This window comes from Schistocerca serialis, chromosome 9 (genome assembly GCF_023864345.2).
Source record: "Schistocerca serialis cubense isolate TAMUIC-IGC-003099 chromosome 9, iqSchSeri2.2, whole genome shotgun sequence".
NCBI lineage: Eukaryota > Metazoa > Arthropoda > Insecta > Orthoptera > Acrididae > Schistocerca > Schistocerca serialis.
This window is the reverse complement of record NC_064646.1, coordinates 144424726-144442050: the sequence shown is the minus strand read 5'-3', so window position 1 is coordinate 144442050 and position 17325 is coordinate 144424726. Positions and strand designations below refer to the sequence as shown.

The 17325-nt window shown below is 40.3% G+C and overlaps 1 protein-coding gene across 2 annotated transcripts in view; it reads left to right on the top strand.

Annotated features, from left to right (window-relative positions):
- The window catches only part of LOC126418858 (protein MMS22-like), a 136866-nt gene that overhangs the window by 7735 nt on the left and 111806 nt on the right, over positions 1-17325 (top strand). The window lies entirely within an intron of this gene.

Below are 17325 nucleotides of genomic sequence, written 5' to 3'. Positions count from 1 at the left end.
CACAATCATACTTTCGGAACCACTTGAGCTATTCAGGATTTTCACTAAGTTGACAGCTCTGGTCCCATAGGTCTCTCACCCCAGTATTACTGGCATATAGCTGCTCTGCTTCCTGTAATGGTGGGTTTCTTGAACAGAGTCTATTTAGTCGTAGACTTTGTATGTCTTCCTGTGTAGGGAATTCCAGGTTGTCCTGTAGCTCGTGGTATTCCCTAAGCAAGGCCCGGTTTCTGCAGATCGCAGGAGGATAGATGTTGCTCAGCAGAGAAAGCCAATAAATCGGTGTTGTTCGGATCTCCACAGTTATTAATCGCATAGTGTGGCTCAACTGGACATGGATCAAGTTGGTGTGGCAGCTGTTGAGCCACACTGGGGCACAATACCCAGCTGCCAAGAAGACCAGAGCAATGGATGATGTATGCAAGGCACCTGCTGAAGCTCCCCATGTCATTCCACACAATTTTTGAATAATATTGTTACGAGTTTTTATCTTGGTAGCAGTATTTTCAAGATGTTTTCTATATGAAAGGTTGTGGTCAAGGGTAACACCAAAGTACTTAGGGTACTTCTTATATCAAAGAATGTTTCCTTTAAGTTTCACTCTGAGCTCCACATTAGATTGTTTGTTAGTCAGATGGAATGTACATACTTCAGTTTTACTTGTACTGGATTTAAGCTGCCACTTTGTAAAATAGGTGCTCATAATGGCTAAATCTTCTGTGATAATTTTCTCCGCTCGTTCGAGATTCGTGGTTCTACAAGCAAGAGCAATATCATCTGTGTAGCAGAATTTTGTTGACCTGGTATTGGGGCAGAGATAGAAATGTTGAATAATAGGGGGGCTAAGACGGAGCCCTGTGGTAGACCAATTTCATCTCCTTGTTCACGTTTTCTCCCAAGTAAACATGGAAATATCTATTGTTTATCATGGTTTTGATGAAAGTAACAATTTTTCGGCATTGGACTGTTTTCATGACAGATGTCTTTACGTTTTCTTGGAAACCAGCTTGTATGAATGTTGTTAGGGCCAGTACCTGGTTGCAGCAACTTCACTATGACCTGAAACCTGCTTGCTCAGCTGGGATATGTTCCAGAATGAAGCCGCTAATTCTTATGTAGATGAGCCTCTCAAAGAGTTTGAGTACAGCTCAAAAGGGAAACTGGTCTGAAACTTTGAGGATGGTCAGCTTGTTTACCTGGTTTCAAAATTGCATCTTTTTTTGTTCTGTTTAGCTCAAAGGTCAGTGATCCACTATCCAGGATGTTGGAGAAAAAGTGGACCAGCCATTTTTTTCCACCATTACCGATTTTTATCAGAAATTCCGGGTGTATGTTATCCAGACCAGATGCTCTACCATGTTTAGTTTGTTTCAAGGCCTCATCCAATTCAGTCATTGTAAAAGAGGAAGAGAAACAGGATTCATTTGGGCACTGAGCTTTTAGGGAGGTGAGTTCTCATTTTATTTTGGAAGTATTTTGTTTGTCACAGGATGATGTAGATGTTTCAACTATGTGATTAGCGATTTGATTATGTAAAATACCAGGTTTCTGCCCGGGTTTATTGGCGGCTCCACCAAGCTTACGCAGAAGACTGCATGCCTTTCTACTTGAATGTCTGAAGTTTACATTTTCTGTCATCTCACACCATTGTAGTCTTCTACCAGTGTCAAGACTTTAGAGGAGGTCGTGTGCAATATCGCTGTTGCAAGTTTCGCTGTACTGTTCATTAAGTTGTTCAAAATGTTTGTTCCAGCATGTTATGTATTCCTTTCTGCATCCATGAGAGATAAACGCCTTAGCAGCAGTAATAACAGCCCCAACGAATCAAGGGCAGTTTTTAGGTCCTGGTAGAATAAAACAGATATATGTATCAAGATGGTCAACAAAACTCCGCCCATCAGCCCTGCAGAAATTCCATCTGGGTTGTGGTACAGATCTCATTATTGGGACAGAGAGCCCCATATCGAGGATTAATGAATGGCCTGTGCCGGCTGTGTGGGAAATTAGGTATGACTTTTCTGGATATTGGCACTGGGTGCCCTGTGCAGTCCCTGGACACGAAGCAGAGATCTGAGTTGTAATCTCTTCACCAAGCAGCTGATCAGAAAGTTCCCAAATCCTTGGCATTATAAACAAGGTACAGATTTTCATTTCGATGAGTGCAATACCACTATCATTGTCGCGTGCATAGTTCCAGTGACGATGCTGTATAATAAAATCTCCAGCATAAAGCAATGGGTGAGCAGTAATTGACAGGATATCCAGTGGCACAGCACATTTGGTGGCTTGTATATATTATTTATAATGGCCTCCTCCATTTGCATAGTGACATATTGGATTTCATTTTCTATACTTGTCAAAATGAGAGGAGCATGTTTGATATTGCTCCTTACATAGGTGGCTACACCATACACACTGTAATATATAGTACCAATAAGATTGTAGCCATGGATCCTACCTCTTTTACGCTGGTCCTCCATAGTTGGAGCATGTGTTTCCTGGGTTAGAACTACATCAATATCATTATCTACAAGGGGTTTAGATAGGTAGTCGCTTTTAGCTTGATTGATGCCTTCTATGTTTAAATGGCATACTTGGATTGAAGGGCCAAGTCTTTTAACTAGTTGGTCCTGAAAAGGTCAATTTTTAAAACATTTTTGATTTTGATTTGTCAGCATGTTTGTAGCCAGGAAATCTAATATCTGGTCTGGCTGCCAATTCGTTCTAGCTCATTTACCGCTACCGGGGGTGCACGTGTGGTATTCCACTACGGACGCGAGCTGGTTTACATCCCAGACTGCGCGCGCGTGCCCATACACACATTCTACCGTGGCAATGGAATGATTAATATTGACATTTGGTTCTTGAAAGCTATGGCATGGTGTGATGGAGGTGGGAGCACGAGAGGTAGTGGGAGAGAGGCTGGTCTTTGGGTGTATGACTTGGCAACTGTACACAAGACAAAAAGAGTACAGATGGCATGACAAGATGTAAGATGAGGGAGAGGGGGAAAATGTAGGGAAATGAGAGAAGTTTAAAGATGAAGAGGGAGAAAGGGAGGGCAGAAAGGTGGGAGAGTGGTTGAAAAGGGAGGTGGGGAGAGGGAGAAGGCAGAGCATGATCTAGATGGAGAGGGAGTGGTGTGGACAGATTAGAGTAGGGAGAAAGTAAGGTGAGGCAGTGGGAACAAGCGAGCAAAGATTTAGGCCAGGGGGATTGCAGGAGTGCAGGATGTGTGGCAAATACAATTTGTTTCACTGAACTACCCAAATGGGAATTGTCTATTCAACACTTCCTGCTGGCTTAAATCTACTGTTCCCAATGCCTCAGCTTGCCTTTTTCATACTCTCTTCTGTCCACACCACTCCTCTTCCTCCCAGATCATGCACTGTCTTCTCCTCCTTCCCCCCCCCCCCCCCCCCCTCCCCCTCCCCCCTTTTTCCATGCAGACAGACAGTTTTATTTTTATTTTACTTGTCCAGTTCCGTAACCAAATTGAGGAGAAAATCTCCAATGTCATGGAACATGTCAGTACGTGAAAATAAAACATAAAAGTAATAACAGATGAAATAAGATGTTTATGAACTCAAAAAAGTCAAACCATTAAGTTTAAGTAAATGCAATCAACAATGTAACATAGGAATCAGCTTAAATTGTCAAGGAACTCCTCGACAGAATAAAAGGAGTGACCCATGAGGTATCTCTTCAGTTTCGATTTGATATTGCGTGGATTGCTGCTAAGATTTTTTAATATTTGTGGTAGCTTATTGAAAATAGATGCAGCAGTATACTGCACACCTTTCTGCCAAGAGTTAAGGAAGTGCAATCCAAATGCAGATTGGATTTCTGCCTAGTAATAACTGGGTGAAAGCTACTAATTCTTGGGAATAAGCTGATATTGTTAACAAGAAACAACAGTAAACAGAAGCCAGTGTCAAAATACCCAGACTAGTGAACAGGGATCGACAAGAGGTTTGCGAACTTACACCACTTATTGCCCGAACTGCCTGTTTCTGACCCAAAAATATCCTTTGAGAATGGGAAGAGTTACGCCAAAATATAATATCATGTGACATAAGCGAGTGAAAATAAGCAAAGTAGACTAATTTTTGTGGCGAATGATCACTTACTTCAGATACCATTTGAATAGTAACAATGGCACTATAAGTTTTTGAACAAGATCTCGAATGTCGGCTTTCCATGACAGTTTACTATCTATCTGAACACCTAAAATTTTGAACTGTTCAGTTTCACTAATCATATGCCTATTCTGTGAAATTAAAATATCAGGTTTTGTTGAATTGCGTGTTAGAAACTGTGAAAACTGAGTCTTACTGTGATGTAGCATTATTTTATTTTCGACAAGCCATGAACTTATGTCGTGGACTGCACTATTTGAAACAGAGCCAAGTAACACTAGAGGGCATATCATTCATATAAACGAGGAAGAGGAGTGGCTCCAACATTGACGGTGCCTCACTCAGACCCTACATCACAGCCATCTTCAGTTCTGTGAGTAATGACATTTTGCTGTCTGTTGTTCAAGTAAGAGGTGAACCAATTGTGAGCTACTTCCCGTATTCCATAATGGTCCACCTTCTGGAGCAATATTTTGTTATGAACACACTCAAACGTGATAGTTAATAAAATAATGTGCCTAACGTATGAAAATTTGGTATCTTTATCTCTAATATGTATTACATTTTGATGAAATATGCTAATTCCTTCTTTACTTGGAAACACGACGTCCTCTGAATGTGAGCCCATAGTTAGAGGGACTTCCTTTAAGCAGCTATATAGATCAGCTGACTTCAGTTTAAAAAAGGTGCAGATCTAACACCAACTACTACAGGAATTTTTCCCCCACCCAGTACACTGTCACCTATAAGCTTTGCCAGCCTCCCCTTCCCATACCTATTGAGGCGCAGGCCATGCCTAGTGAATCCCAATCTACTGATGAACCCAAGTGGCACCACTGCAATGTGAGCCATGCCCTGCCATCAGCACCTTCTAGAGTCTCATGTTAACACGCCTAACAGCAGCAGTAAGGTGAGGCCGATAATGGCACTGAAACAGTTGCGTGAAGTGCACATTAGTGCTAGCAGTTTGAGTAGCTATCTTTACCAGGTCACCACCCCGGTCATATTCCCCGTCCCTATCTAGACTATTCTCTGCTCCACCCACAATCACTACCTGATGCTCTTTCATAAAATTCCTACATAACTCCCCTAAGATGTCAGACACCTCAGCCACCCCCCCTCTGTCCCCCCCTCTGCCACCCCCACCCCCTCTCATCACCCCTTTTTCAACCCTCTCCTCACCCCTTTTTCAATCCTCTCCTCACCTCTTTTTCAACCTGCTCCCTTATCTCTCCCCCTCCCTCTCTCCCTCTTCAACTTAACCTTTCTCTAATTTTTCCTCTGCACGCCTCCCCCTTTTCCTCCTCTTCCTCTTGCTAAAGCTCTTTTTGTTGTACCCTCTGTAATCTTTTCATCCTTGTGTGCGGCCACAAAGTCATCCATCCAAAGACGTGCCTCTTTCCGGCTACCCCTTCCTGGCATCCTTCCGTACCCCCTCCCCACCTCTGTCACCCATCACCTCGGGCAACTGATTTCAGTTTTCAGTAATTGAGCGTCAATAATTAGTATTGCCGTGGCCACTGGAGTGTGTATTCGGGTGGTTTTTTTTTGTGTGTGTGTGTGTGTGTGTGTGTGTGTGTGTGTGTGTGTGTGTGTGTGTGTGTACTATTCTAAGAAAAAGAGCTAGTGGTCAAAAAGCTAGTGTGAATGTTTTCTGTTAAGTGTTTCTGTGCTCCACGCATCAATCTGCTATAGGTGAGTAGTGGCCTTCCTCTTGCTTTATGTGTTGTTGCACCCAGGAATTTTGATATTAGTGTGATTTTTAAATATGTTAGAAATTGTTACAGCAGTATTTGTCACCTTTTAATAGCTTATCTTTATAGTATCATCATTTGTACTGATCGTGTCCCATGCTCTCTTCATGATATTGTCATGTAGAAGAAGGTGAATGACGAACACTAACTTCACTAAATGAAGGTTTATTCAGCACTTACACATACAAGAGTGCGGAGTGAATTGCCTCTGGCCAGAACACATACAGTATATATACAGCTACAGAACATTCCATTAGAATGATTCTTGATATTTGTGGATACTTCTAGAATGCATTCGAACTGAATATAAAAATTAAAATTGTACAGTCCAGATGAGTTTTGAACTCACAACCCTCCATGCAACAGTTTAGTACCATAACCACTACACCACGGTGCTACTCAGCTTCTTCTGTGACATTGCTCCCTCCATAAGAGAACAGCATAGAAGTGTTACGTCCTCCTAGTCTGGGAATGTGTCATCGGTCCTGCATACTCAGACTCCTGGTGACTGATTCTCATCCTGGTGGTGATCTTCTTAGAACTTCTTTTGCTGCTGCGCTCTTAGTCACCTTTCCGCTTGTTGCCTGTTGCTGGAGCTTTGAATTTGCCCTGGGTTGCAGGATCCTTATAGGGCTTCATTTGACGGATGTGGACCGTATCTCTGATCTTTCGCTGTCTTGTGTCGGTGTCAAAATCTTCTACTTCATAAGTAATATCAGACAACTGTCTTAAAATCTTATAAGGTCCAAAGTAGCACTTGAGGAGCTTCTCAGAGAGATCAACCTTCCGAACAGGAGTGAAGATCCAGACGAGGTCACCAGGCTGGTTGACAACAGGGCGGTGGCTCACATCATACCTTGTGCAGTCGTTTTGTTGAGCCTGTAGCATGCAGAGTCGAGCTAACTGCCAGAGCTTCCTCAGCTCTGGTTAACACCTGGCCAATGTAGTTGTTGTCCACATCATCAGGATTTAACAGGAACACAGTGTCCATCGTCGTCATCGCCACACGCCCATGCACCAGGAAAAATGGTGTCTTGCTTGGCAGTGTTCTAGGCAAACTTCACGAAAGGTAGCACCTCATCCCAGTTGCTCTGCTCAACATTGTCGAACAGTGATAGCATGTTGGCCAAGATCTTATTAAGGCTTCCAGTAAGACCGTTAGTTTGCAGATGGTAGGCAGTCCTCATGTGATGAGCAATGTTGCACTGACGGTTTAACTCTGTCACTCGATGCAATTGAAAAATTTCCCTCAATCCGTAATTAACGACATTAGGGCACTGTGTTTTAATAAATGTCTTCCACAGTGAATTCGGCTACCTCGGATGCTTCAGCTACTTTCACAGCTTTTGTAATGGCAAAGCGTATCAGATAATCAGGGCAAACAATAATCCATCTATTGCCACTAGTAGACATCGGAAATCATGCAAACAGGTCAATCCCAACACACTGGAAATGCCTTTCAACTGGTGGAATTGGTATGAGTCGGCCAGGTGGTTTCTGAGGTACTGCCTTTCTCCTCTGGCATTCTAGACAATGCAACACATAGTGACAGATACTCCAAAATAAACTTGGCCAGAAAAATCTCTTAATAAATCTTAAAAGTCTGCCCTCAGGTGTGTCATGGAATTTCTGTAGAACATCTAAGCGCATGTGTTTAGGATTCCCTGGTAGCCACCTCTTTCCATACAGATCAAAGTTTTTCTTGCAAAGCAATCCATTAACTACCTTTAACTGTCCTTTCACATTCTCTGACCGATGTAAGGCAAGCATAATTTGAGATGTCTTGGCGTCCTTCTTCTGCTCAACAGAGAGATCCTGGAGTGCAGCGAGACAGTCACTATCTTTGTCAAAGTCTTGATGGTCTTGCACAGGGTTTCTTGGGAGACAGTCGGCATCTTGGTGTTTTCTTCCACTTTTGTGCACTATGGTAAAGTTATAATCTAGAAGACGTAGTGCCCACCTTGTCAGTCGTCCTGTTGGATCCTTAAGACCTGTCAACCAACAAAGTCTGTAACAATTGTGAATGGCCTTCCATAGAGATACTGTTGAAATTTGTGTATGGCCTAGATCACAGCAAGACGTTCTCTTTCTGTAGTGGAGTAGTTTCTCTCGGCTTTTGTAAGTGTCCTAGAAGCATAGGCTATAACCTTCTCTTTTCCATCTGAAATTTGCACCAGAACAGCACCAATCCCATACCCATTGGCATATGTGTGTAGTTCTGTAGGTGCTCTCTCATCATACAGACCAAGTACAGGATCAGTCGTCAGCGATTTTTGCAGCACATCGAAAGAATCTTCTTGAGTACAACCCCAGATAAATTTAGCATCAGCTTTTAACAACTCTTGGAGTGGCCTGCCTTTGATACAAAAGTCTTTGATAAAACAATGGTAATAAGAACATAACCCGAGGAATCTTCTCACATCTCTAATACTTTTAGGAATAGGAAATTCCGTTATAGGTCACACCTTTTCTTGGTCTGGCCGCACACCTTCATTTGACGCAAGGTGTCCAAGTATTTTGATTTCTTTTGCTCCAAAGAGACACTTTCTTGGATTAAGTTTCAGTCTGCCTTGTTGTAGATTTTTCAATACAGCCCCTCAGTCTTTTTATATGTTCATCAAATGTCTCTGAGAACTCTACAATGCCGTCTAAATAACAAAGACACATCGTCCACTTCAGGTGCCTTAGATGATTATCCATCATTCATTCAAAAATTGCTGGTTCACATACCAAACGGCATTACCTTAAATTCATACAGGCCCTCAGGGCTGATGAATGCAGTTTTCTCATGATCAGCCTCATCTACTTCGATTTGCCAGTTTCCTGAGTACATGTCCATGGTTGACAAAAACTTAGCCCCCTTCAGACAATCTAGTGTATCGTCAATTCGTAGAAGAGGGTAGACTTTTTTTTAGTTATCTTATTAAGCTTCATATAATCAACACAAAAGCGCCAACTGCCATCCTTCTTCCTGACGAGGACCACTGGTGACAACCATGGGCTCTGCAAAGGCTGAATTATGTCATTCTTCGTCATTTTCTCTGCCTCAACATGAATTATTCGATGTTCCGCCTGGAATACTTCCCAGCTTGTGAACTTCTCCTCGTTGTTCTCATACCATTGCTTGGCATTGCCCTCCAAATAGAAAAATACGTTAGCCAAGCACATGGTGTCATCCCATTTGTTAAATTTGGCTATATGCTCATATACCTTCAACCATTTGTTTGGATCTTGGCCATCATCACCAGAGAACCTGGAAGGATGTCTCATGTGGTGGCACCCAGTTGCTGTCATCGTAACGTCCTTTTCTTCTTCTGTCTCTGGTAGGTTGCGATCTGTTGAATATGGCTCGAACTCTGGTTTCTCACCACATAAATGGCGGCTCTCATGGCCTGATGGGAGCCCCTATGTCATGGATAATGTGCGCTATCACAAGTTCCACTACCCAGCGCCTCCACCAGAATAATGTCACATAGAAGAAGGTGTAATTAGATGAATGACAAACACTAACTTCACTTAACGAAAGTTTATTCAGCACTTGCACTCACAAGAGTGCAGAGTGAACTGCCTCCGGCCAAAACACTTACAGTATATATATACAGCTACAGAACATTCCAGTAGAATGATTCTTGACATTTCTGGATACTTCTAGAATGTACTCGAACCAATTATAGAAATTAAAATTGTTCGGTCCAGATGAGTTTTGAACTCGCGACCCTCCATGCAACAGTTTAGTATCATAACCACTACACCACGGTGCTACTCAGCTTCTTCTGCGACAATATTCCAAATTGATTTTATTTAGTCTGTAAAGTTGTCAATTTCACATTTAATATATAACTTCTGGATTTATTTATTTTCCATCTTAAAATTTTACAGTACAATTGATAACAAGCTCTTTCAAGGGGATAGTTTGATACTGTTAATGCGGAATGTGATTCTCTCTTAGTCCTGCAAGAAATTTTAATAACTTCCGTAATCCATGGAAGAACTCTCAGTGCTCTTCCTGACTTTTCTTTTTGGAAAAGTCATTTCAGATAGAGAGATGAATTCATTTAAGAAAAAAAATTAAATTTATCATTACATAGGTTATACTCTGTACTGGATCCCAATCAGCCTGTGGCAAATAGTAATTAAAAGCAGAATGAGTTTCAGTGTTTTTTCATCTAAAGGACTGATAGGTGTGGGAAACTTTGTTACACAAATATATGTTGTTGACTGTAAACAGTTGGCCATCATAATCAGAAAGGCCATTTATGACTTGGCTTATAATGCACTGTTGATTCTACTCTTGTTAATGAAAATATTTTCTCCAAGCTTTTCACAATTTTCTGCAACTGTAGTGGAGAAGATAACCATAGCAGTCAAGTTGTAAGAATTCATTACATGTTCTAAGTCAGTCTTGCAATTGTTATTGGTTAAGAAGTTAACATAGAAGTATCCTGTAACTATTAAATATCTGGTTTTGAGAAAAAAAAGTTCAGCTGAGAGAGAGATTCGAACTTATCCAGAAAAATATGAAACTTTTGTGCTGGAGCTCTCTAAATTGTAAGCACTGTAACTGTTTTGCCTTTTGCAGTAATTTCAATCCCACAGACATCAAATTTTTGTTGTACAATAGTTATTTAAATTTAAAGGTTTATAAATAATTGTTTTATCAGTATGAATTATAACACCACTTTCTCTCTGTTCTGCAATAATGAGTAGGTATGATGAAAGTCAACATGTGGCACAGGTTCACAGTATTTCTACAGGCAAGAAATGCAAGAAGGCCAGTTTTACCTCTTCACAAATTATACAGAATTGTGTGCTAGAGATGGCAAGAAGTGGATGTGTATAGTATTGGTTAAACTTTATTTTGTTCTCGTGCTGCATGAGATCATTCTGAGGAGTATACTTTTTAGTTAAAATTGTTGAGCAATTCTAAATGGAATGAACAGGATTTTTGTTGTAGTTTGATGGTTTGTAAGCAACATCACAGTACAATTCTTTATATGTGTATGATTGTGTATTTTGATGCAGGGTATTATTGTTTTTTATGAAAAAATTTAAAGAATGAACAAATAGAGGAGACACATATAATCCAAAGAAGAGTAGCATGTTTTATGCCTATTTCATTTAGTAAATACCAGACTGTCACACAAATTAAGATCAGATGTTGCAACAGACAAGCTTTGCTTCAAGGAGATATTTACAGGTACCAAAAGATAGTCATATGACATTATTGACGTTGAGACCGAGAGGGGCTGTTCAACTGCACAATTGGAAAGGGTTTTCACCCTCCACACATAAGTCCTTCACCTCGAGGACAGCTACGTATCAATGAGCTGGAGAGATCACCAGTTTGGAGAGATCTGCCACATCCCAGTTGTACAAGGGAAAATCGGAAAGTAACTCACAATAATTTCATTACCGAAAAGGTCAGTAGGTAACAAAACAAAGAAATCACAAATGAACTTACATCTTTTACCTACTTTTCTACATAGACACAAACACTCTCAACACATTTTCCAATCATGGTAGCAGTTTCAATATTCCCTGTTTGTAAAAGTTCATTTGGTTGGAGTAGAGCCACCTGGATGGAGACTATTGATTTAACTTTTGCATCTGTGGCAAAGCATTGGCCAACCAGAAATTTCCTCTTTGAACCAGTCAGATGTAAGTATGATGTTGCAAGGTCTGGCCTGTATAGTGGATGCTGGAGCACCTCCCACCCAACTCGGGCAATTTTCTCATGAACTGAAGCAGCAACGTGAGGGTGAGTATTGTCATAAAGATGTGTGACACCATCAACATTAATGTTGCAGTGTTTGTCATGAAGGGCAGGACATAATTTATCCAAAGTTTCGATGTAGGCTGCAGCATTCACAGTGGTCCCATGTTCATCAAATTCTACCAGTAACACACCATATATATTCCAGAACACTATTAGAACACTTTCGTAGATTAAGTCACTTTGAATTTTTTTCATACTGTGGAACCAGCATGTTTCAACTCCATAGAGGCCTGCTCAGTTTTGGGTATGTAGTGATACACCCACATCTCACCGCCAATGATGATTCCTTTCAGAAAGTCGTGCCCTTTTGCAACATAACACATTAAGTGATCCAATCATGTCATCATTTGCTGGCCCTTGTTGTCTGTCAGGTTCTTAGGCACCCACCAAGCACTACATTTATGAAATTTCAATGTTTCCTGAACAATATCATACACTGCACTGTAGAAAATGTAGAACTGCTGTAATAAGGTTTGCAGTTGCTTATACCAGTTGTTCAGTGGTTCTGACATTCTTTGGGATTGCAGCTGTTACTGGCTGCCTGAAGTGTGGTGTATCACTAAGGTTAACACAGCTCTATAAAACATGCTCTTGTCTTGCTGGCCTATGCTTGGCTTCACCAAGATCTACCAAGCTTCTTGTGAGGTCAAAGTGCATTCCACTCATTATTGTAAGGTGTTTCACTTATTGGATTCCTGACACAATGCGATCTCCGTCAGATCCTGTTCCAGACCAAATGCTCCATAGTGTGGTATCTTCCTCTTGTCCTTTCATCTGGAATTATTCTTCCTCAGTAGCTTTGATAGCTGTTGTCAGACTACCTTTTCCTCACAATATATGTCGTGCACTGCCTGCTTTCTTTTATTTACCTGGTTTGCTCCTTTAACCTTTCCAGCACTTCACACTACTTCAATGTACTCTCTCTATTCAACTCCAAACATACATCTTGAATGGCTTCAATTCTCTCTCTTCTTCAATGTCCAACTTTCACAGCTGTACAGAAAAACTTCACACAAGGCATTTAGGCGACCTCTTTCTTTACACCGACCACAATTTTCCATGTAATGAATGTTTATGTGTGTGGGGGAGAGGGGGGGGGGGGGGGGCAAAAAAAAGAAGCTTGCTTTGCCATTGGAATTCTTGATCTCATTTCTCTCACTCGTCAGGTTACCAGTTAGAATGTTCCTCAAATATCTGTACTGCACAAACTGTCCAATTTAACCTTTCATTGTTTTTACTTTCATTTCTTATTTGTGATGAAATCTCATCTCTTTAGTTTTCTTTGTGTTGATTGTCATTCTGTACTCTTGCAGTCCTCCGTCAGGTTTGGATAATGTTCTTGGAAGAGATACTGTTTTTACAATGTTGTTTTATCTGCAACCACCATCGTGCCATCGGCTGGTCTGATGTAGTTGAGTTCCTGGCCTCCTATGCTTACTTCTTCATTCTCTCCTTCTAGTGTCTTCATTATCAAGTCTTTAATATGTAGAATAAACAGAGCTAGTGAAAGATAACAATCCGATTTCAACCCAGTTTGTCATACCATTTCTTACCTTCATGGTTGCTTTCTGCCTTGTATTCTTAATTAGTCTCCTGTCTTTCTAGTTCACCTCCTTCAGTTTTAGAATTACTCTGGCCTTTCTTATTTCCTAGATCAAAAGCCATTTCTAGATCTGTGAATCACATACCTTTTCTTTTCCCTGTTTCTACATACCTGTCACATCCCACCAATCCCGTTATAATAAGTAAACATCAAGAGAACTTTATAGAGATGTGTCTTCTGATCAATCAACAAATAACATTAAATCTTTAAATTGTGGCTAAACACAATGATATCAAAATTAGTTTATTGTTACTAGCAGAACTGAGGATAGTTTTTACAAAAGTAGCTGGTATCCTCAAATCCCGATGTTGTGATCTTAAGTCCAGAAATTGATTTGATGTAGCTCTCCATGCTTGTCTAGCCTGTCCCAGTTGTTCGTGTCTGTATAGCTGTAACAATTTACATCATTTTTAACCTTTTTACTGTATTAATCCCCAATAGAGCTGTGTAATGGTGCCCTTGTAATCAAGGTTGCTACAGCCCAAGAAGCAGCTAAATTTCTGTGTCCCACTGTCTATTCTGCATTGATGTTAAAACTGAATAATATCCTTTGTTGACTGACTTTGTGTGTGTGCATCCACTCTCCGTAGATTGCACACTAGAACTGTACTTGAGATTCTGCATCTACATCCTTCTAATCTTATCCTCACAATGCCTATTTGAGCAATACATAGGAGATTGTAGTATATTCCTAGAGTCATCATTTAAAGTCAATTCTTGGAACTTTGTTAATAGATTTTCTTGGGATAGTTTACATCTGTCTTCAGTATCTCTGTGACACGCTCCCATAGATTGAACAAACCCGTGATTATTCATGCTGCCCTTCTGTGTATACATTCAATATCCTTTGTCAGTCATATTTGGTGTCGATCCGACACATTTGAGGAATACTCTAGGATGGGTTGCATGAGTGATTTATAAGTAATCTCCTATGTAGACTGATTGCACTTCCCCAGTATTCTACCAGTAAACAGAAGGCTACCACCTGCTTTACCCATGACTGGGCCTATGTGACCATTCCATCTCATATTCCTATAAAGTGTTACACCCAGGTATTTGTATGAGTTAACTGATTCCAGCAGTGACTCATTGATATTATAGTCATAGGATACTATGTTTTTCTCCTTTTGTAAAGTGCACAATTTTGCATTCTGAACATTGGGAGCAAGTTGCCCATCTTTGCACCACTTTGAAATCTTATCCAGATCTCTCAATATTTATACAGCTTCAGCATCATCTGCAAAAAGTCTAATGTTACTATTAATTTGTGTGCAAAATCATTAATATACAACATCAACAGCAAGGGTCCCAATACACTTCCCTGGGGCTAACCTGAAGTTAGTGATGACTTTCTATCCAAGATAACATGCTGCATCCTCCCTACCAAAAAGTCCTCAATCCAGTCACAAATTTCACTTGATACCTCATATGCTTATACTTTTGACAATAAGCATAGATGTGGTATTGAATCTAATGCTCTTCGGAAGTCAATAAATACTGCATTGACCTGATTGCCTTGATCCAAAGCTTTCAGTATGTCATGCGAGAAAAGTGCAAGTTGGGTTCCACGTGATCAAAGTTTTTGTAATCCATGCTGGTTGGCATTGAGGACGTCGTTCTGTGCAAGATACTTCATTATGTTGGAGCTCAGAATATCGTCGAAGAGTCTACAACAAATCGATGTCAGGTATATTGGATGGTAATTTCGTGGATCACTTCTGCTACACTTCTTGTTGACAGGTACGACCTGCACCTTTTACCAAGAACTGGGCACTGCTTTTTATTCAAGGATCGAGGATAGATTATAGTCAGAAGAGGGGCCAACCCAGCCTCCGATTCAGTGTAGAATCTGGCAGGGTTTTCTTCAATTGTAATGATTTCAGCTGTTTCTCAACAGTAATACTTATTTCATCCATCTTTTTGTGGTATGGGCATTAAATTGGGGCAATGCTCGTGGGTTTACCTTTGTAAAGGAACATTTGAAAATAGACTTAAGCTTTTGTTTTGCTACCCTCAGTTTCAGTTCCTGTGTCATTTACTAGGGCTGGACACTAACCTTGGTGCCACTAATGGCCTTTACATAAGACCAGAATTTATTCGAGTTCCATGGAACATCGTTTGACAGTATTCTGCTACAGTAGTCATTGAATGTATCATAAATTGCTCTCTACACAGCCAAACACTATTCACTTAGTATTTCTCTATCTATAACCCTATGCTTTGGTTTACACCTATTATGCAATAATCTGTTTCCTTAGAAGTTTCTTTACAGTGACGTATACCGTGGAGGTGCCCACTATGGGCTGTTCTATCAGATACACATCTATCCGGTGTGTGGTTAACTATTCTTTTAAACACTCCAGCCATAGTTTCTCTACATGCTCCTGCCCTGTGATGAAAGTTTCAAGTTCCTCATTGAGATATGACACTACTGATTTTTTATCCTCTTTATTGAAGATATATATATGTTTCTTGTTGTCTTAATTGTCCTTTGTACTTTGGAAGTCATTGTTGCCACAACTGCATCATGGTCACTGATACCATTTTCATTGTGGACATCCTCAAAGAGTTCAGAATACTGTAATTAAAAGTGCAGTTTGCTGGAAATTCTTTTCTCCTGTTCGTTGGCATTGCTCTTGTATCTCTTTCATTTCTTCAAAGTTGTCTCTATAGATAAGCCAGAGTCTGCCTATGTGCAATGACAGATCACTCAACAAAAACTAGTTGCTAGGTCGAGGAAAAATAATAAAATGCAGTTCTGTCGAGAGTAATAATTTTCCTTCGATGAAATAGGACCGTGACTGCAGTTCCACGGTATTGAACCAATTTTCGTCGATACCAACCTTCTGCAGTGCATCATATTACATAGAAATAGGAAAGCATATATTGTTGAATTAATAAAATCAATGTACCTTTCAAACAAAACTTAAGCATGTGTTCTAACAGTAGTTAATTCTCTCAACAAATTCAATTGAGTCTGATGATACTTCTGCTGTAACAGTAAGTTAAACTTTCCATCTAACAGAATTTTCATAATGACTGACTTCAGCAATATGAAAGACATGTGTTGTAGAAACTAGTCTATTCTTCATGAATACTCCAGGGTCATCCAGATTTGACATATTCAGGAATTGAAAGACAATTGTGAAATGTCATGAGATATTACAATGTAAAAGAGCTGTTAGAAGAGACAGCTAACACCAGCCTTTGCATTGAGGACAGCTTTGCCTTCCCCTTTTAGAGGATATGACCCATGTTAGAGTCAGCGTGTTCTACCCAACCTAACTGTGCTAGACACTCAGAATCATATAGTGTGGATCTGTGGTTGTACGTCATATGGAGGAGAAAGGAAATCCAGTAACGTGATCAGAAATATTCCTAACAGTGAAATAAGCACTCAAGACAATAGCACCACCAAGCGTCACTGCTTTTTTGGCATGACAGTGAAAAAATTGACATATAACTATAATGTTTTTCTCAAAGGTGTTGGAAGTGGAACAAACTTCCTTGTGTGTAGCTCCACTCTCGTCCATGTATTTGCATTTAAATTCTCAACGATCCAATAAGTTATTCAATATGATACTCCTGTGACAACAGAATCTTAGTACAGAAAATACTGAACAGAAATTTACTGTGCTGTCAGTTGCAAAACTGTCGGTGACCCACTGAAAGAGAATGGTATCAAGAAGCAGAAAGTCACTGATACCCCTGTACTGAAGTGTGTAACCTACACATAAAGACTTATCTCAGTACGGAGATAGTTAAAGATGAGGTGGCCGTATTTATCAACAATGAATACCACTATTCATTTCGCCTCCTCACCCCATTGCAAGCAATTGTATGTTTATGTGCACATGTCATATGTGGTAATCATATGTCCACTGTACTTGCTTTTGATGGAGATTTAGATCTTTTTGACTTGTAAACCTACTCTCTCATATGCTCCTTTATGGGATTTTAATGTACATAACATGCTGTGGGGTCCTTCCAGTACCATCTTTCCTCGAGATCAAGCTGTTGAGAGCCTCGCATGTACAGCAGTTTTAAATCGTC